At 41.6% G+C, this 20656-nt stretch overlaps 1 long non-coding RNA gene across 1 annotated transcript; it reads left to right on the top strand.

The window, feature by feature from the left end:
• Positions 1 to 441: 441 nt before the first annotated feature.
• LOC138973286 (uncharacterized) lies at positions 442 to 13087 on the top strand. Its single transcript, XR_011457949.1, has 4 exons — positions 442 to 997; positions 2756 to 2892; positions 4881 to 4991; positions 8990 to 13087. It is a non-coding gene; the product is annotated as an uncharacterized lncRNA (long non-coding RNA).
• Positions 13088 to 20656: the final 7569 nt, after the last annotated feature.

Genomic DNA, 20656 nt, shown 5'->3' with positions numbered 1-20656 from the left:
TATTGTATTGTTTTATTGTTGTATTGTTTTGTCAATAACAAACGTTCCAACAACTTACCTTTCTTGTGTTTTGATTCTTTATTGTAAAGCCAGTTATATGACTGGTTTGTTTGTGTGTTTGTTTAACGCCCAGCCGACCACGAAGGGCCATATCAGGGCGGTACTGCTTAGACATATAACGTGCGCCACACACAAGACAGAAGTCGCAGCACAGGCTTCATGTCTCACCCAGTTACATTATTCTGACACCGGACCAACCAGTCCTAGCACTAACCCCATAATGCCAGACGCCAGGCTCAGCAGCCACTAGATTGCCAATTTTAAAGTCTTAGGTATGACCCGGCCGGGGTTCAAACCCACGACCTCCCGGTCACGGGGCGGACACCTTACCACCAGGCCAACCGTGCCGGTATATATATATATATATATATATATATATATATATATATACTTTTAAAATGTCTTGGATCTGGGGACATCTGTAAGTGTGAGAGCGTGGATCTGGGAACATTCTGTGGTTATGGGAACATTAGCATGTTCTCATATCCAAGGTAACCTCAAAATGTAATTTTCGTGTTCAGCTTGACCATTGAGGGGTTTTAACTCGTGTTCCCAAAAGCATTTGAGTTCTGACTTGGTTGTCCCCCTTCCCTTGCTACAGATCTCTGCATCGTCAAACAATCTCTTCTGAGCTTTTAGCATTCTTGTGCTTACGACACTAAAAAAAAAAAAAAAATTATCTCTCTCTCTCTTTTTTTTTTAACATTGCTGTGTAAAATAAAACTGTAAAATAACTATTTTACAGGTTTATTTCACAAGTTTATCTTATATTTTCTGAACATTTGGAAATAATTGCTTTACCTCAGTGAAATATTTATTATTGTTTAGAGCGTAAGCGATAAGCGATCCGGGCCTTTTCAAGAAATCTGAACAATGAACATGGTCGCTGCATGGGATTTTTTTCCCTTTCGTACAATCAGGCACACCACTCGTACAGGTAAGCCTTAGATTTTATGTAGCGCACTTTATAAGAACAGTGTTATATCTATTTATTTGAGTTAGGCATTGAAGATTTGAGAGGGCTTCTTCGCATCGAAGGAGTCTCTTCTGAGTGGGAATTCCGCTGTGAATTGATAGTTCTGGTCAATGGCTGTCTAATCGGCCCTCGAAGGCAATCACTGAAGTGAAGTGCACCGGGAGTGACTATTGCAACGACTGTCGTGTCCAGCGTTGTGTTTGTCAATGAGGTTCTTGAAAGCATTTGTACTGGGAGCCCGTTTAATGTTAGTTGTTAGTTTGTTCCAGTCATTTGTAACTCTATAGCTGAAAGCAAATTTTCTTGTATTGTTATTATCATGTCTTTCTTTTTGTATTTTGTCAGTACTGTTACGTGTTACAACAATGTTAGTCTGCGGTGATTTAAAAAAGAAATCTTTGTTAGTGTCATCAATGTCGTTAAATATTATATACGCTTGTATTAGGTCCCCTCTCTTTCTTCTTGCCTTTAGTGTAGGCAAAGTCAAGTATCTTAGTCTCTCTTCATATGTGTAGTCTTTTATTTCGTAAATCAGTTTAGTAGCTCTTCTTTGGACTCTTGCGATTGATGTTGATTGGCGTACTAGTCTCGGAAACCAGGCAGGATTGCCGTATTCTAGATGAGGTCGTACTAGTGTACACTCCACTCTCTGTTCCAGGAGGCTGTTCTCTGAAAATCCACCAGTACCTAGGAATGGCAGTGACACTGTACTCTAGGACCAACACAGCTAGTGTTTCAAATGTTACCTTTTTGTTTCAGGAGTCCTTGAATATTCTAGTCATTTTTCCCCATTTATTTTAAGTTCATATCATATTTGACAAATAGGTGGCGTGATCTAACCATGTTTACCTGGTTGATTCTGACGGTTGGCAGTTTAAGTTTCTGGCAATTGCCAAAGTTGAACGTTTATTGTCATTAAATGGCAAAATTAATTTGAAGTCACGTTATAACTTATTGTGGAAAATCAGCTCCCTCTCTCTCTCTTTCCCCTCCCACACTCACACACAAACACACACACATGCGTGTGTGCTGACACAAATTTGTGATTTACTTTAAAATTAACAAGGGTGCCGCGGTCAATTGTAGACGGTAAGACCTATTACTTTTTTAAAGCCAGGACATTTGGACCTATTGATTTCTTACGGTCAGGTCCAAATGACCTATTGTCCTCTAACGCTGGCAGCAACACTGATGTAGATGAAATATTCATGAGGACGTCCCTCTGCAATATTATCCCAGCTATCTAAATAGACTGGAAGAACAAAAAGTGATTGCATGGAGACCTGATCAGAAATAGAGGGTTATAACTGACATTTATCTGCAATTAAATTGCTTTAAACTGACGGTTGCCAAATTGGGTTGTGAGTGAAGCGTAGCTCTGGCTTGTCACTCACTTCCACTACACATAAATGCGCGCAAGGATTTAGTTCTTCAAACATTTCTGCTTTCTGTAGCTATGCAGGGTTTGTGGATGTGGAACGTGGGAATATTACAGTTTGGAAGGTGAGGATTCTGATAGACTCGATGCAAATTGTCCGAACTATAGCTATGGCGTGCCCCTTTAATAGCTCATAATGATTAGCCAAATATGGAAAGGCAAAACTAGATTCAAGTAGCTGAAAATTGAAACACGAATGGCGGCTTGATTGAAACTTTACGAAATGGAAATCCTGTGTTTTCCAACACATGAATGTACAAATCAGTGTTTTGGGTCTACAGAACACGACAAATCCCGTCCAAGTCCACTTCAACACAACTTCACAAGCCCATGTCTTCAGAACTTCGCAATTCCATGTGTATACGAGACCACGAAAGTCACACATTGGCTGGATTCATGTCCTGACGACATATCTGTGGTAAGTTTAAAGGCTGTCTCCATGGTAAAAAAAAATACTGAAATAACCATTTGTTTCTCTTTCTTCTTTCAATTTAATGACTTATGCGCTAGAGTTCGTATTCAATATGTTCCAGTGAAGATAATGACTCACTTTTCTAACCCGTATTCTCAAAAGCTCGGGAGAAAACGAAAGAAAATAATGTCCCTCTCCGGAAGTGACGTGTGGCTGGTGGCTTGATTCGGCCTTCCGCCATTTTGACAGAAATGGGAGAGTGAACCACAGCTTCGCGTAACAATCTGAACACGCATGCCGCATCAAGTTGTCAATAGACAACCACTGATGTTGATAAAGTAAGAGATCTGTCTTACATAATTGAGTTTCGGCGCTGTTTGGTTGCAAAGAAATGTGCGCAGTCTATATCACAAGTAGGTTTGGAAAGTGCATTTTCCGATGATATCGACGCAGCTAAGTATCAGGATCAGGAATATTGCGTCGCGGAACCTTTCAGATTATGACGCAATGTTGGCAAGAGAGCGCCTCGCCTAGCCCTACTTAAAACGATTTAAAACCTATCATTTTGGAATTTGTTCTCTTCCATAAAAAGTCTGAAGTCCATTGCTACTAAATTAAATAGCCTCTGGACTTATTTGAAAAATACACCCTTTCCTAATAGTTTTCTTAGTGCTGGCAATCAATAGTACTAGTAATGAGAGGGATGCACGACTCGTACCCTTTGATGACAGTGAGGGGCGACATTTGTATTGTTGTAGGCTATAATACAAATGTCGCCCCTCACTGTCATTAGGGCTAAATGTCACTTTTGTTAACTCCTTCATGATACGAACCCACCTTACTGTCACGGGACGCAGGGGTGGCCACATTTTTGTCAATTCAGCTTTCCCCGGGTATGTAACATGTCATTTTTAACTTACCCGCACAAAAATCAGGTTACCCACAATCTGAATGCAAAAACTCGTCCCCACCCCTACACACAGTCATGGAGTTGCGCTCACGCACACTCCACTGTCGAAATCTAACCAAGGAAATTCGTCCTTCCATTCTGGCAAAAACCTTCTGACACGTTTTGATCTGTCGCAGTGTCGATTCTAGACCGCGCATTCCCGCAAATATGAAAGAAATCCCGCAAAAATAAAATTTGGATGCGCGCCTTTTCACGCAAAGAAATACCAATTCCCGCATTTTCAAACATCTTGTGCATGCGCGATATAATAAATATAATTTCGTCAAACAGCCCAGCGTTGCAGATCGTAAGCGCTTGCAATCTTTTTGAGACAAGTGAGGCCCTGACAAGGATGTTTACATTTACCTATGTTTTCAAAAGTTACATTTTCCCTAAACATCCTTATCAGGGCCTCACTTGTCTCAAAAAGATTCACTTTTTCTCCCACAAGTCTTTGCTTCCCTTTGTGGTCACTTCCTGTTTTACATTCAAAATGGCCACCACGATAAGTGAAAGCGTGGATTTTTTCAAGAATGGAGACCCATGTGCAAATCAGCTTGACGACAAGTTGCCAAGTGAGGCAAAACATCCAAATAAATGGTCTTGGAAGTGGATGAAGGAGTTAGATTCTCAAAAAAGATAATGGAGTTTATGATTAAGAAGTTTCTGTTGTGCATGCAACGATGAAATTACATACACCTGACTTCACTCTTCAGGCAAGAAAGCCATCAGGAACCATACGTTGGTTCTCTCTCTCTCTCTCTCTCTCTCTCTCTCTCTCTCTCTCTCTCTCTCTCTCTCTCTCTCTCTCTCTCTCTCTCTCTCTCTCTCTCTCTCTCTCTCTCTCTTTGAAGTCTCTCTCTCTCTCTCTCTCTCTCTCTCTCTCTCTCTTTGAAGTCGTGGGGGCAATGACGGCCTCCGGGATGCCACAGATTCCATCCTCCCCCAGCCTAGAGACTGGGACTTTTTGTTCTTATTTACGATAGAGTGACATAAATCAATAATTAGCAAAGATTCTATAATTTTAAACTAATCTTTGTTTCAGTTGGTCATGGTGATTTGGGCAATGACAACACCGGCATCGTGGGTGATTTGGGCAGCGATGACCCCTCCGTCAAGGATTGCGACGTGACGAGCACACATGCAGAACCGCTTGGTATGTTTATACCGCCACCATCATAAGTGACGGTTTCTGAGACTTCCACTACTCGTGCAGAACTTCTGATTGGAGAAACTCGAGGTCAAAGCTTGTTCCCAAATGTTCTTATTATTATTTCACATTGCTCAACATCCAGTTAGCAACACAGGCTAGATGTTAAGCAACGTGAAATAATAATAACACATTTTGGGACAAACTTTGACCTGTAGTTTCTCCAATCAGAAGCTTCTGCACGAGTAATGGAAGTCGCAGAAACCGCCACAATATTATTTAAATTTTATTTATATATAGATGCTACATGTCGGGTTCATCTACGGGGCTAGTGACAGACCGCCAATGATGTTTTTTGTTGTTTTTTAGTTGGCAGCATGGGGATATCTTGAGAAGGCTCTCCGTAGTCGGCTAGACGTTAAGCAATGCTAATAATAATAATAATAGCACTTGAGCAAAGAGCTAAAACATTTCGAGGTACGGTAGAGTGTTTGACATAAATAATAATAATAATACGAATATTTATAACGCGCACATATCTCCCCAACAGGCGACTCAAGGCGCACATACACTCATTCACACACACGGAGACTTAAAGTCACCAACACACACACACCAGCAACCATTAAAATATGTACAGTTATTCAAGGTGGGATGGACAATGATAATGGACAACAGGAGGGGGGAACATGTACACAGGGAGATAGTGATCAAGGGGGAGGTCGTAGAGAAGGTAGAGCAGTATAGGTATTTGGGGGTGATTATAGACAATAAGTTGACATGGAAACCAAACTCTGATGCCCTTGTGAAGAAACTCCACTCTCGCCTGTACTTTTTGAGAAAACTCAGGTCTTTTAACATCTGCAGACAAGAAATCCTTCAGATGTTTTACACTTCAACGTGCAATAGTGTGTTGTACTTTGGCTCCGTGTGTTGGGGTGGCAACATCAACAAGCAAGACAGGGATAGATTAGATAAATTCATCAGGAAAGCAAGTGGGGTGGTTGGGAGGAAGCAGGACAATTTCACATCAACACATGAACGACGACTGACTGACAAGGTACAGAAGATTTTGGCTGACGACTCGCACCCACTCAGACCGGAATTTGACAGTAGACGGACAGACAGGAGCAACAGATTCAGACAACCAACCGCAAGATCCACACGCTACAGAAATTCGTTCATTCCATCTGCAATTCACATCTTCAATTCTCAGGTGGGGCGGTAGATGCTGGTGTTGTCGCTCTGATGCACGGGGTCAGTGTTCTGTATTGTTTCAGTATTGTTGATTTTGTTTTGCATGATTATATACTCTTATTCTACTCTCTTAGACAATATGTGATAACCGGCAAGGTGCTGACTTTCTTTTGTGCATTGTTGATGGTGAATGCATGTTAATTTATTTTTAATATACTTTCTTATGTGATAACCAATGTGCTATATTTTCTCAGGACAAAGAACAAATGTTTATTTTGAATGTTTTATGTATGTTATTATTACGGACACAAACGCTCAGCAATGTAATTTCTCTTTTAGAGATTAATAAAGTTATTGTATTGTATTGTATTGTATTGGGGTGGGCAGTGTAGAATGCATGGATTATGTGGAAAAAAGGAATGTCTTGAGTGCAGATTTGAATGATTCGAGGGACTGTTGTTGACGGAGGGGGAGAGGTAGTGTGTTCCATTGGCTAGGTGCTTGGAAAGAAAATGAGCGTTGACCTGCTGTTTTGAGTTTGGTGTGGGGGATGTTGAGCTTGAGGGAGTCGGCAGATGATCTGAGTGCTCGTGAAGGGACATAGAGAGAGAGAGAGTCGGAGAGATAGGCAGGGGCGAGACCATGGAGGCATTTGTAGGTGAGAGTGTTGATTTTGTATGTGATACGGGCAGGAACGGGCAACCAGTGGAGCTGATTTAGGAGGGGGGTGATATGATCTCCCTTTTTCTTTCGTAAGGCAAGACGGGCAGAGCTATTTTGAATGCGTTGGAGACGAGAGATAGAAGAAGAGGGAAGACCCGCCAAGAGAGAGTTACAATAGTCAAGACGTGAGAGAATGGTGGACGTGACCAGTTTGGCGGTAGCATCTGTGGTGAGGTACTTGCGGATAGTGGCGATGCGGCGGAGTTGGAAGTAGCAGGTGCGAGAGACAGAAGAGATGTGTTGTTTCATGGAAAGGGTGTTGTCTAGAGTGACTCCGAGGTTTTTGACAGCAGAAGACAGAGGGACAGAAGAGTCAGAGAGTTGAAGAGAGTCGGAAGTGGCTTTGGAGAGTTTGGATGTAGTGCCTACTAGGATAGCTTCAGTTTTGTTGCTATTGAGCTGAAGTTTGATTTCTGTCATCCAATTCTGCACGTCAGTGATAGTGTCAGAGATAGAGGAAAGAAGAGATTCAGACTGGTCAGGGGAAGAGCTGTTGTGAAGTTGAGAGTCGTCGGCAAAAGAGTGGTGGAGAACGTTGTGTCGGTCAAGGATGTGGTCAAGAGGTTGAGTGTAGAGAGTAATTAGTACAGGCCCAAGGACTGAGCCCTGAGGGACTCCGCACTCAAGCCTGATGGGGTCAGAGTTCAGTTTGTCAATCGAAACAGTCTGGTAGCGGTCGGTGAAATAAGAAGAGAACCAAGAAAGAGCTGTGCTATGGATACCAAAGGTGTACTGAAGGCGTTGAAGGAGGATGTTGTGGTCGACTGTGTCAAAGGCCGCTGATAGATCAAGTAGAGCGACGGCAGAGATTTCAGCTTGGTCAGTGGCAAGGAGGAGATCAGTAGTGATTTTGAGAAGGGCAGTTTCGGTGGAGTGGTGAGGACGATAGGCAGATTGAAGCGGAGAGAGAAGATTGTTGCAAAGAAGGTGAGAGTTGAGTTGTTTTAGGACGACTCTTTCAAGGAGTTTGGAGATGAAGGAAAGGTTTGAGACAGGGCGGTAGTTGCTGAGAGTGTTTGGGTCGAGCGATGGTTTCTTCAGTAGATGTTTGACAATAGCAGTCTTAAAGGAGTTGGGGACAGTGCCTGTTTGCAGAGAAGTGTTGATGATTTTGAGAATAGAAGGGAGGAGTTCAGGAAGACAGTCAGAGTAGAGTTGTGTGGGAAGAGGGTCAAGGTCACAGGTTTTCAAGGTCATTTCTTTGAGGACTTTCTCCAGGTCAGTGAGAGTGAGAGGCTGAAAGTGTGTGAAGGGAGTGCCTGTAAATGCAGGAGAAGTTTCAGAGTTTTGGTGTGGGATTTTGTCTAGTTTGTCACGGATGGTTTGGATCTTGTTATGGAAGTAATCAGAGAAAGCTTGCGACAGTTTGGAGGGGTCGATGTTGTTGGGCAAGGGAGAAGCAGAAGAGCAGCCAACAAGGTCATTCACTGTGGAGAAGAGTGTTTTGGCAGAGGTTGTTTCACAGATTTTGGTGCTGTAGTGCGATTGTTTGGCGTCTGCGATGAGTGTCTGAGCATGTTCCATTTGCTTGTTGTAAATCTGTCTGTCAACTACCAGCTTTGAGGTTCGCAACTTCCTCTCTGCTCGGCGACGCAACTGTTTTGTATACTTAACTTCAGCTGTGATCGAGGGTGCAGAAGGCCAATCTACGATGAGTTTGGTTTTTGCGGGTGCATGTTCGTCAAGAAGTGTGCTGAGAGTGGAGTCGTAATGACGTACAGGGTCTGAGGATACCGGAGGATCAAGCAGTCGGCGGGCTGCTTCTGCGCGAAATGTGTCAGTGTTAACTTCTTTGAGGTTACGGCGGACTACGTGCTTTTTCTGTTTGGATGGTTTGGCCATCTTAAGAGAGAACAAAACTGCAGAATGATCGGATCTGAGGTAGTCATTCAGCAGGATGTCGTACACCAGGTCAGTGGACTCGTGGGTGACAATCCAGTCAATGATGTGTGTTTTGCGTGTGGGAGCGTCTACATGCTGTTTGAGGTCGTGACAGTCAAGAAGGTCCATCGTCTGTCTTGTGTCGGTGTTATAAATCAACAATAAGCAAAGATTCTATAATTTTAAACTAATCTTTGTTTCAGTTGGTCATGGTGATTTGGGCAATGACAACACCGGCATCGTGGGTGATTTGGGCAATGACGACACTGGCATCGTGGGTGATTTGGGCAATGAAGACACTGGCATCGTGGGTGATTTGGGCAATGACGACACTGGCATCGTGGGTGATTTGGGCAATGACGACACCGGCATCGTGGGTGATTTGGGCAATTCGTGGCTGATTTGGGCAATGACGACACCGGCATCGTGGCTGATTTGGGCAATGACGACACCGGCATCGTGGGTGATTTGGGCAATGACAACACCGGCATCGTGGGTGATTTGGGGAGCGATGACTCCTCCGTCAAGGATTGCGACTACACATGTCGCACACATGCAGAACCGCTTGGTATGTTTATACCGCCACCATCATATGTGACGGTTTCTGCGACTTCCAAAACTCGTGCAGAATCTTCTGATTGGAGAAATTCGAGTTCAAAGTTTGTTTAAAAAAAATATGTTATTTTACATTGCTCAACGTCAAGTTAGCAACATTTTGGTACATACTTTGACCTCTAGTTTCTCCAATCAGACGCTTCTGCGCGAGTAATGGAAGTCGCAGAAACCGCCACAATATTATTTAAATTTTATTTATATATAGATGCTACATGTCGGGTTCTAGTGGACATACTCTTATAATATCTAAATACTTTTGCTACTACTAATAACATGCATTGTTTATTACCTAATTAAAGGCTCCCGCAGTGGGGCACTGCGGTTAAGAAATTAAAGGCCCCTCCTGTTTTTGGAACCGCAGGAGCTTTCTAGTTTGCTGTTAGGTAGATTTTTGGTTCCTCTTTCCTGTCATGCTCTCTTTTTCTTCATGAATTCTTTTCTTTTTTCTGCCTTAATCTTGCTCATTCACCTGTATTTTTTCCAAAAATCTCTTCTCTTGCCGCTTGTCTCGCGATTCATGTATAGTTTAATCTGTTAGTGTTCTGATGTAAGTCCAGCAGTAGATAGGTTAAGCCTATTTTAACATACTGGAAACTGGTAATCTTCCAGTAGGTATTAATTTAGTTTTACTAAAGCCTGCTGGGACACAAGTAATGGGTTAGTGCATTTGTAAACAGGAATCGCTTGACAAGTGGCCCCCTTCATCCCCCCCTTCCTCGTCCTGATATGGCTCTGCGTAGTCGGCTGGACGTTAAGCAAAAAATAAACAAACAAAAAAAAATAATTAAAGGCAGAGGTCGACAAAGCTCATGAAGACAAGCGTAAATTCAAGCTGGTCTCATGCTGAAATACAAACTTTAATAAATGGTTTTGGGCATCTCCTTCAAAAAGGCATGTATCCGTCAGGGAAGATAATTCAAGCCGCAATTAACCAAAATACTTGTCTCAACAATAGAACATGTATGAATGTGCGAACAAAGCTTCAGCACTAAATGAAGACACGGTTTTAAGATGGACTAGCTGAAGTTGTGGGCAAAGACAGCATGTTGTTGCTTTTTGGCGAAAGCTTACTGAAGAAATATGGACCAGCTAGAAAAAATGACATAGCACAGAGATTGAGACAACTTGCTGGCCTGTTGGTGCAATATGTAGAGCAAACCTATTCATTACATCTTACCATATAACAGTGGCACAGGCACGGTTGGCCTAGTGGTAAGGCGTCCGCCCCGTGATCGGGAGGTCGTGGGTTCGAACCCCGGCCAGGTCATACCTAAGACTTTAAAATTGGCAATCTAGTGGCTGCTCCGCCTGGCGTCAGGCATTATGGGGTTAGTGCTAGGACTGGTTGGTCCGGTGTCAGAAGAATGTGACTGGGTGAGACATGAAGCCTGTGCTGCGACTTCTGTCTTGTGTGCTGCGACTTCTGTCTTGTGTGTGGCGCACGTTATATGTCAAACCAGCACCGCCCTGATATGGCCCTTCGTGGTCGGCTGGGCGTTAAGCAAAAAAAACCCACAATATAACAGGGGCTCATTTTGAAATTGAGGTTGTCAAGAGGAATGTAATCGGACATTTTTCAAACTAATCGCACCATCGATGCAAACTGCACGCACTCGCACAAATAAATGAAATCTACACACAGCAACACCGACAGCTTTAAATGATTTTAATGTCATTAAAACGGTTTAAACCCAAATAAAATTGAATGAAATCTCACAGATAAATTTACAATGACTATCTGTCTTGCTTGAAGAAAAGAAAAAAACGAAAAGGGAGTGGAACACGGCAACACACATTCTGAGTCACTCCAGGAGCTTCAACAGAAACACAGGTGACGATCGCGGAATGTTGATGTTGAGAACGTCTGACGCATGCAGTATGCGTGCGGTAGCTATTTTCCGCGAAACCCTGCGGAACCCCGGGGGTACCCCGCGAAACCCCGCTTCGGCTTCCGTAATAAGAAAACATTTTGTACCGGTGTCTTAGAGTTTAATAGCTGACAAGGAAATTGAGTAACAAAATAGCGATAAGTCCGACCCCGAAATGAGACCCTGATGTAATACTATTATTTGCTGGGCTATACAAGTTATGTAGGTATGCATGCATGACCCTGGGTCTTGCTGTATGACTGGGAATTGCAGATATGTTCTTCAAAAGATGATGCCGTGTCTGAAGCATCAATATAAACGCTTATAGCTCACAGCTGAAAAGAACACTTCCTTACTAGTACGAAACCAAATGACAAACTATCAATTTGAATACAACACAGCTTCATAAGAACTGCTCAAACAAGGACCAATAAAAGAGAAAACTGAAGACCGTGGCCTTAATCTTACAAGTTTGAAGTTAAAACAAGTTTTGCAAACAATACATGTGAAAGAATGTTGTTATGCCTGAATATTTAAAAAAATTAGTTAGTGTTCCCAGAAACTTGAAATTTGGCATTGTTGTTTATATGTCGACCTAGTACCCAAATATATATAGACATTCTGGAAAACGTTATTTGTTTAGGAATATGGGGAACGTGGATATGGGGACCTTATTAATATTATGTTTTCACATATATATTTAAATCCTAAACAAATAACGTTTTCCAGAATGTCTATATATATTTGGGTACTAGGTCGACATATAAACCACAGTGCGAAATTTCAACTTTCTGGATGTTCTATGTACCATTGTTAAATATCTAGTTATAAGTTCTTTTTTAGTTATACTTTTAAAACGACAAGACATGAACATGTATGTCCTTTTTTTTAATTTTTTTTTTATTGTTGTTATGTTTGTTTGTTTGTGTGTGTGTTGATCGATTTAATTTTTTTTTAAAGTTAGTGTTCCCAGAAACTTGTATTATATATATAATAAAAGTTTCTGGGAACACTAACTAATTTTTTTAATATTCAGGCATAACAACATTCTGTCACATGTATTGCTTGCAAAACTTGTTTTAACTTCAAACTTGTAAGATTAAGGCCACGGTCTTCAGTTTTCTCTTTTATTGGTCCTTGTTTGAGCAGTTCTTATGAAGCTAACTCTGACACCAGCCGGTTATTTGGGAACTCGTTTTCAACTGCTTGCAGAAAGTTGAAATTTGTCATTGTGGTTTATATGTCGACTTAGTACCCAAATATAAAAAGACATTCTGGAAAATGTTATTTGTAGGATTTAAATATATATATATATGAAAACATAATAAGGTCCCCATATCCACGTTCCCAAAAACCTTGTCTGAATATAATAATATATATAATAAATGTTTCTGGGAACACTAACTTTTTTTTTAATATTCAGGCATAACAACATTCTTTCACATGTTTTGTTTGCAAAACTTGTTTTAACTTCAAACCTGTAAGATTAAGGCCACGGTCTTCAGTTTTCTCTTTTATTGGTCCTTGTTTGAGCAGTTCTTATGAAGCTGTTTTGTATTCAAATTGATAGTTTGTCATTTGGTTTCGTACTAGTAAGGAAGTGTTCTTTTCAGCTGTGAGCTATAAGCGTTTATATTGATGCTTCAGACACGGCATAATCTTTTGAAGAACATATCTGCAATTCCCAGTCATACAGCAAGACAAAAATTGGCTCTTTGCAGTCTGCTGGGCTATACGCGATATGTTATGTATGTATGCATGGCCCTGTGTCTTGCTGTACGACCCTGGGTCTTGCTGTACGACCCTGGGTCTTGCTGTACGACCCTGGGTCTTGCTGTACGGCCCTGGGTCTTGCTGTACGACCCTGGGTCTTGCTGTACGGCCCTGGGTCTTGCTGTACGACCCTGGGTCTTGCTGTACGGCCCTGGGTCTTGCTGTACGGCCCTGGGTCTTGCTGTACGGCCCTGGGTCTTGCTGTACGACCCTGGGTCTTGCTGTACGACCCTGGGTCTTGCTGTACGGCCCTGGGTCTTGCTGTACGGCCCTGGGTCTTGCTGTACGACCCTGGGTCTTGCTGTACGACCCTGGATCTTGCTGTACGACCCTGGGTCTTGCTGTATGACCATGGGTTTTCATGTCACGTACGACATACAAATCACGATGTTCAAAGTTTTGACGAATTGAGTGTGACTACGATTCGTAAAACTTGAAATAGGAAGGTGTTATTGCTGTGTTTGATTGGTCGATCTTTGTTTAATGACAAAACAATTAATAATGCCAAGATTTTTAATGTGTACATAGTTCCTTTTCAGCTTGTGATTTATAACTCGTTGTGACAAGTTAAAGTTTGTGTAAGCCCTTAATAGACTCTTTGCAGTCCGCTGGGCTATACGCATTATGTATGTATGCATGACTCTGGGGATTGCTGTATGACCCTGGATCTTGCTGTATGACCCTCAATCTTGCTGTATGTCCCTCGGTCTTGCTGTATGACCCTCGGTCTTGATCAACAATGATCTGCATTTTTACTCAATATTTTCCACGAAGTACTGGGATCCTTGTATTTCTATCTACTCTGCTTTAATCTTGCTAAGACAATTATGTTGAGACGTCATAAATCAGTACTGGTATATTCTCGGAATTGCGGTCTGGTACCCTGTGATATCGGTTTGAAAAGTAGGGAAGGAGGCGATGTGAAGTGCCTTTAGTCGCTGCTGTCACAGTGGGGAGATTGCTAATTGGAGAAATGATTGCATGCAGAAAACGTGGTGATTATGATCCCACGTGACATTTTTACCGCCTTTCATTGTGTAAAAATAGCTTAAACGACAAAACAATTAATAATGCCAAGATTGTTAATGTGTACATAGTTCCTTTTCAACTTGTGATTTATAACTTGTTGTGACAAGTTAAAGTTTGTGTGGGCCCTTAATAGGCTCTTTGCGGTCTGCTGTAGGACCCTGTGTCTTGCTGTATGACCCTGTGTCTTGCTGTAGGACCCTGTGTCTTTCTGTAGGACCCTGTGTCTTGCTGTATGACCCTGTGTCTTGCTGTATGACCCTGTGTCTTGCTGTATGACACTGTGTCTTGCTGTATGACCCTGTGTTTTGCTGTAGGACCCTGTGTCTTGCTGTAGGACCCTGTGTCTTGCTGTAGGACCCTGTGTCGTAATGTATGACCCTGTGTCTTGCTGTAGGACCCTGTGTCTTGCTGTAGGACCCTGTGTCGTGCTGTATGACCCTGTGTCTTGTTGTATGACCCTGTGTCTTGTTGTAGGACCCTGTGTCTTGCTGTAGGACCCTGTGTCTTGCTGTAGGACCCTGTGTCTTGCTGTAGGACCCTGTGTCTTACTGTTGGACCCTGTGTCTTGCTGTACGACCCTGTGTCTTGCTGTACGACCCTGTGTCTTGCTGTACGACCCTGTGTCTTGCTGTAGGACCCTGTGTCTGGCTGTATGACCCTGTGTCTTGCTGTATGACCCTGTGTCTTGCTGTAGGACCCTGTGTCTTGCTGTAGGACCCTGTGTCTTGCTGTACGACCCTGTGTCTTGCTGTACGACCCTGTGTCTTGCTGTAGGACCCTGTGTCTTGCTGTAGGACCCTGGCTCTTGCTGTACGACCCTGTGTCTTGCTGTATGACCCTGTGTCTTGCTGTAGGACCCTGTGTCTTGCTGTACGACCCTATGTCTTGCTGTACGACCCTGTGTCTTGCTGTAGGACCCTGTGTCTTGCTGTACGACCCTGTGTCTTGCTGTAGGACCCTGTGTCTTGCTGTAGGACCCTGTGTCTTGCTGTACGACCCTGTGTCTTGCTGTACGACCCTGTGTTTTGCTGTACGACCCTGTGTCTTGCTGTAGGACCCTGTGTCTTGCTGTAGGACCCTGTGTCTTGCTGTACGACCCTGTGTCTTGCTGTACGACCCTGGGTCTTGCTGTACGACCCTGGGTCTTGCTGTATGACCCTGGATCTTGCTGTATGACCCTCGGTCTTGCTGTACGACCCTGTGTCTTGCTGTATGACCCTGGGTCTTGCTGTACGACCCTGGGTCTTGCTGTACGACCCTGGGTCTTGCTGTACGACCCTGGGTTTTGCTGTATGATCCTGGGTCTTGCTGTATGACCCTGGGTCTTGCTGTATGATCCTGGGTCTTGCTGTATGACCCTGGATCTTGCTGTATGACCCTGGATCTTGCTTATGACCTTCGGTCTTGCTGTATGACCCTCGGTCTTGCTGTATGACCCTAGGTCTTGATGAACAAGGATCTGCATTTTTACTTAATATTTTCCACGAAGTACTGGGATCCTTGTATTTCTATCTACTCTGCTTTAATCTTGCTAAGACAATTATGTTGAGACGTCATAAATCAGTACTGGTATATTCTCGGAATTGCGGTCTGGTACCCTGTGATGTTGGTTTGAAAAGTAGGGAAGGAGGCGATGTGAAGTGCCTTTAGTCGCTGGTGTCACAGTGGGAAGATTGCTAATCGGAGAAATGATTGCATGCAGAAAACGTGGTGATTATGATCCCACATGACATTTTTACCGCCTTTTGCTGTGTAAAAATAGCTTAAATGACATGTCTTAAAGCTCTGCTTAAACTCGTAGTAAACCTCGGTGTTTACGCAGGTTCCTAGCTAATCGTGTATAAACTTGTCTTGCAAAGAAGCAGAGTAGATAGAGATACAAGGATCACAGTTCTTCGTGGACATTATTTTATCCTCTTTTCTTTTTAAAACCTGGTTTTTACAAACAGGGGAAAGTACCTCATCGTTTCCAGAGCCTCACAATTATATGTCCTTGTAAACATGGTTTATCAGAAGGACTGGTGACATACCTTCATTGGTAATTTTTAGGTTTTTTTAGTTGGCAGCGTGGGGCGTTTTGAGACGGCTCGGTGTAGTCAGCTGGACGTTAAGCAATGTTTAATAATATATAATATGTTGCAAATCGTCACGCTAATGGGATAATTGCCTAACTCACTTTTGCAAGTTTTGAGAAAAAGCGATTTGTTCAGCAGCCTCTGCATTGAACTTTGGGTTCTGTACTTCAGTAGAATGAACTTTAATCCAAATTTCTATTGATCTTGTTTACCATGGGATGCACATGCATAGACAGAAAAGCATGGGTATGCTGTTAAGATAACTGACTTATGAGTTAGGCAATTTTGCTGACATGGCATCAGCAACCGTTTCTCTTTGCAATTTCTTTTCGGAATTTTTACAGATGATTGACACAATTGTTGGCGTTATTATGGAACCGTTGTCTCAAAACTATCTAACTCTGAGTTAGGCAATTATCCTATTAGCGTAATGAAATGTATCATCAGATTTGATTTTGATTAATTTTTTTCCATTGAAATGCTTTTTTGATTTTGAATTTTGTTCCCAGGGTCCGCCCTGGGAGGTGGGGGGGGGGATCTCTTATTTTGGGTTCTTAGTCACCTCATGCGCCCCAATGGGATAAGAACATATATTTAGGTGAGCCTTTATTGTCATTTTTAGTCACCCACCCAAAGGAAAGGGGGGTGACTGTTACTTTTGTCAGCGTCCCTGCCTGTGTCTATCCGTCTACACATACGGTTGGGTGATTTTAGGACCCGTGGTCCTTTTCTTGTTTATTTCTTTTTTTCTGCCTCCCCATTGTTCAGTCACCTGTTTCACTTTTACCATGGACTTTGATTCATGGTGTTTAAGAAATAACGATTTTCGATGTCAAAATAAAAGCTGAGTTGTGATTAATGTTTATTTCAGGTAAGAATTAACTTGGTGCGTAATTACACAACACGAAAAAAGATAAATGCAAGTACAAAATTGGAAATATATTTAGTTTGATAATCTAATTCAATGAAAAGCCTGATTTCTGTACTTTTTTTTCTTGTTCTTGTTTTCTCTACTTGAGCACGTTTTTTTTTCTTTGAGAAGTATGTGTCCTCCGACTACGCATGGCTGTCTGTGTTAAAAGTATGTGTCCTTCGACGACGGTCGGCGAAGAATGTTTTTAGCGACTGTCGGCGAAGGTTAATCATGCTTAGTGACATCATATTTCTTCAAAATCATGTTTTTTGGGTGCGATTATTTTTTTGCAAACATATTACAAGTTAATAATTTTCGGTTCAATGACTATACATAAGACTGTATTATCTTTAATGTTCTTTTTAGTTATCAGTAGATTTAAATGACTGTATTTTATTTTCGGTAACAATCCACCTTTTTGCAAGACGAGGTATGTCTTTTTCTTTAAAACAATAGTTGCTTATGTTATTGTTTGTGTTGTTGATGCTGGACTAATAAACAACAGTATCTGTTTAAAACCTTCATGAACAGTGTGTATTGTGTAAACAGGGAGTGACTGCAAGCGAGTATTGTGCTCTCTCTCTCTCTCTCTCTCGCTCTCTCTCTCGCTCTCGCTCTCGCTCTCGCTCTCTGTGTGTGTGTGTGTGTGTGCTATTTTTTTCCGCAAATATGTTCTTGCTCTCTCTCTCTCTCTCTCTCTCTCTCTCTCTCTCTCTCTCTCTCTCTCTCTCTCTCTCTCTCTCTCTCTCTCTCTCTCTCTCTCTCTCTCTCTCTCTCTCTCTCTCTCTCTCTCTCTCTCTCTCTCTCCCCCCCGCTCTCTCGCTCTCGCTCTGTGTGTGTGTGTGTGTGTGTGTGCTATTTTTTTCCGCAAATATGTTCTTCAAAAGATTATGCAGTGTCTGAAGCATCAATATAAACTTTATAAGCTCACAGCTGAAAAGAACACTTCCTTACTAGTACGAAACCAAATGACAAACTATCAATCAATCAATCAATCAATAGAATTTATTTCCAAAATGCAAAAGCACATGATTTTGTTTTAAATGTTGCAGTAAATCATATATCCACGTCCACACTCACATTCACACCCAAATTGTCACAGCATAAGAAACATGGTTAAATACTATTTGCACAACCGACTATCAATTTGAATACAACACAGCTTCATAAGAACTGCTCAAACAAGGACCAATAAAAGAGAAAACTGAAGACTGTGGCCTTAATCTTACAAGTTTGAAGTTAAAAAAAGTTTTGCAAACAATACATGTGAAAGAATGCTGTTATGCCTGAATATTAAAAAAAAAGTTAGTGTTCCCAGAAACTTTTATTATATATATTATATATTCAGACAAGGTTTTTGGGAACGTGGATATGGGGACCTTATTATGTTTTCATATATATATTTAAATCCTACAAATAACATTTTCCAGAATGTCTTTTTGACTCACATGCGAAGCAAAAGTGAGTCTATGTACTCACCCGAGTCGTCCGTCCGTCCGTCCCCCCCCGTCCGGACGTCCGTCCGTCCGTCCGGAAAACTTTAACGTTGGATATTTCTTGGACACTATTCAGTCTATCAGTACCAAATTTGGCAAGATGGTGTATGATGACAAGGCCCCAAAAAACATACATAGCATCTTGACCTTGCTTCAAGGTCAAGGTCGCAGGGGCCATAAATGTTGTCTAAAAAACAGCTATTTTTCCCATTTTTCCCATTTTCTCTGAAGTTTTTGAGATTGAATACCTCACCTATATATGATATATAGGGCAAAGTAAGCCCCATCTTTTGATACCAGTTTGGTTTACCTTGCTTCAAGGTCAAGGTCACAGGAGCTCTTCAAAGTTGGATTGTATACATATTTTGAAGTGACCTTGACCCTGAACTATGGAAGATAACTGTTTCAAACTTAAAAATTATGTGGGGCACATGTTATGCTTTCATCATGAGACACATTTGGTCACATATGATCAAGGTCAAGGTCACTTTGACCCTTATGAAATGTGACCAAAATAAGGTAGTGAACCACTAAAAGTGACCATATCTCATGGTAGAAAGAGCCAATAAGCACCATTGTACTTCCTATGTCTTGAATTAACAGCTTTGTGTTGCATGACCTTGGATGACCTTGACCTTCACATGTATTTTGGTAGGAAAAATGTGTAAAGCAGTTCTTAGTGTATGATGTCATTGCTAGGTTTAGTTATTTGACCTTGACCCTGAAGGTCAACGTCATGTAAAGGTCAAGGTCAAGCATGTGAGTCGTATGGGCTTTGCCCTTCTTGTTATATTTGGGTACTAAGTCGACATATAAACCACAATGCCAAATTTCAACTTTCTGCAAGCAGTTGAAAACGAGTTCCCAAATAACCGGCTGGTGTCGAGTTAGCTTCATAAGAACTGCTCAAACAAGGACCAATAAAAGAGAAAACTGAAGACCGTGGCCTTAATCTTACAAGTTTGAAGTTAAAACAAGTTTTGCAAACAATACATGTGAAAGAATGTTGTTTCACCTGAATATTAAAAAAAAAAGTTAGTGTTCCCAGAAACTTTTATTATATATAGTATATATTCAGACAAGCTTTTTGGGAACGTGGATATGGGGACCTTCTTATGTTTTCATATACCTAATAATAACATTTTCCAGAATGTCTTTTTATATTTGGGTACTAAGTCGACATATAAACCACAATGCCAAATTTCAACTTGCTGCAAGCAGTTGAAAACAAGTTCCCAAATAACCAGCTGGTGTCAGAGTCCCCATATCCAATGTATTATGTCTATATATATATATATATATATGACTGGTAAGGTCTTTTATTTGCAAACTCTTTTAAGAAATGAGATTGATTTTGTTGACAAATTCGCAACAGCAACGTTAAAATCAACAAAACAAGTAGAAACTCAAGACGTCTTGCATGTCATTACAAAGAAAAATGTATTTTGTTTACCTAAAACAATCAGTTTTCATTCTATTTTGTGTCTAACAATGACGTTGTGGCATGCCGAATAGTGTAGGTGTTATTCTAATTATAAGCCATCAAAGGTTGAAGCCCAAGAGGAAAATATCGTAAATACACACAGAATCGTCAGTCATTTAAGGCATTAGTTATTATTAGTTATTATTAGTTATACTTCTGTGACGTCGTCTACTTTCGCAAGCATAATTGCTGTAGTGTCGGAAATTCTACCCCAACAAAGCGGCCCCGGGTGGCGTTGGAACAAAAATCGAAGAATTGGTCGGCACCCACCGTATTTTAAGTTAGTATGTTAGAACTTCCATCCCCAACTGTAGCCTGAGTTAGGGCACAAAGATTCCTTCTTTGTCATGTGTTATCAGCATGAACATTTCTCAAGTCAATTACAGTATACTGAGTGTAGCGTTCGTGCGATATCTCCAGCTTCGCTGGGATAAAGAAAATATGTTAATTAGGCAAAATTGTGATTACAAATAAAAGGTGAGTAATCGATCCAAAAAAAGATTCCATCTTATTCCGTATCTTTTCCTGAATCTAAGAATATAAGGTATGACATGTGTACTTTAAAAATGTGCTCACAAGCAAAGAAAATAGGTACTGCGTTCGCATGCTTCGCGGAAC

Source organism: Littorina saxatilis, linkage group LG8 (assembly GCF_037325665.1).
Source record: "Littorina saxatilis isolate snail1 linkage group LG8, US_GU_Lsax_2.0, whole genome shotgun sequence".
NCBI classification, from domain to species: Eukaryota; Metazoa; Mollusca; class Gastropoda; order Littorinimorpha; family Littorinidae; genus Littorina; species Littorina saxatilis.
The sequence above is the reverse complement of the archived record's forward strand: the minus strand, read 5'-3'. Positions and strand labels throughout refer to the sequence as shown.